Source organism: Elephantulus edwardii, unplaced genomic scaffold, assembly GCF_000299155.1.
Source record: "Elephantulus edwardii isolate Elephantulus edwardi_28Jun2011 unplaced genomic scaffold, EleEdw1.0 scaffold00065, whole genome shotgun sequence".
NCBI lineage: Eukaryota > Metazoa > Chordata > Mammalia > Macroscelidea > Macroscelididae > Elephantulus > Elephantulus edwardii.
In genome coordinates, this window is record NW_006399815.1 from 7,835,723 (window position 1) to 7,837,127 (window position 1,405).

At 42.6% G+C, this 1,405-nt stretch overlaps 1 protein-coding gene across 1 annotated transcript in view; it reads left to right on the top strand.

The window, feature by feature from the left end:
- The window catches only part of LOC102857539 (A disintegrin and metalloproteinase with thrombospondin motifs 20-like), a 280,569-nt gene that overhangs the window by 18,171 nt on the left and 260,993 nt on the right, over positions 1-1,405 (top strand). The gene's annotated exons all lie outside the window — the stretch shown is intronic.

Genomic DNA, 1,405 nt, shown 5'->3' on the forward strand with positions numbered 1-1,405 from the left:
TGTGGAAGGCCATAATGGCCCTGCTTTAAGTGGTTCACTGCTCCCGCAGCTCACGACGCTGTCTTTGCCTCTGCCGCTATCTTGGATCTCCCTCCAGAGTAACTTTTTATGTTCATTTATTGTGTAGCATTTATACTTACCTGTTGTAGAAAGGGTAGATGTAACACTTGTACTGTTAAGTTGTATCCAATTCATAGCTGAGGCTTCAGCAGGTTATTCATAAGGGAGAAGGGAACTTATCCATCTTTCTCTGCAGAGCAGCTACTGGATTTGAACCATAAGCCTTTGGGTTGGCAGCACAACTCTTTACTACTAAGCTACCAGAGCTCCTCTGTATATTCAGTGAATTGTTTTTATCCATTGAAAAAATAGATTCAATTTCTAAACATGATTTTTGAGCTCTAACTGTGAACATTTTTTTATTACATGTTACCATCATTGTGCAGTTAGGTGGGTACAGTTATTTCCATTTGGCGTTCACAGCTAACAAGATGGAGGGTCAGAGATACAAAGCAGCTTGTCCAAGATTCTGCGAGTGCAAACAGAGAACTCATACCTATTTGTTATTATTACAAATGGCATTATTCCTATTTTCGTATGATTTGCAATTAAAGATTGAGAAGACAAAGATTTCATTCATTATGGTAGTAACCAAACCTTGAAGTTAGAATGCAGTGTTATTAATAGTTGGGTGCAGTTTATTACAATAAATCATTCCTCCTTATAGGCCCTAATTGTCTTCAATTAGTGCTTTGTTTATGAATAATCTCTAGTTGCCAATTTCAATATGAATGATTTGGAAATCAAGAACCAAAGGGTTTTTATTTTACACTAGGTGTTTGCAGGGAGCTTTGGCGGCCTATAAGGGGCTGTGGGCTAACCCAAAGGCAGCCTGTCTAGAAATTTAAATCCACCAGGGGCGCTGCAGGAGCAAGATATGCAGTCTCTTCCTCTGTGACGTGTTCTTCTTCTTGTTGTGTGCCATCGAATCGCTTGCGACTCATAGCGACCATATGTACAACATCCCTAAACTCTGCTCTGTCCTGTGCCAATCGCACCGTCTCCAACACACCCATCCCGATTACCTCAGTCACTGAATCAATCTACCTCATAGGGGGCTTTCCCCTTCTGCTCTGTCCCTCCACCCTGCCAAGCATGATGTCCCTCTCCAAGGACCTGTCCCTCCTTACAACATGTCCCAAGTATGTTAGACGGAGCCTTAGAATCCTTGCCTTCAAGGAGCAGCCCGGTTTGACCCTTTCCAGGATGAATCTGTTTGTTTTCCTAGCAGTCCATGGTACCCTCAATACTCTTCTCCGGCACCACAGCTCAAAGGCATCAATTCTCCTATCCTCCTTGGTCATTGTCCAACTCTCTGATGCGTAACAAGTGATAGCAAAGACCA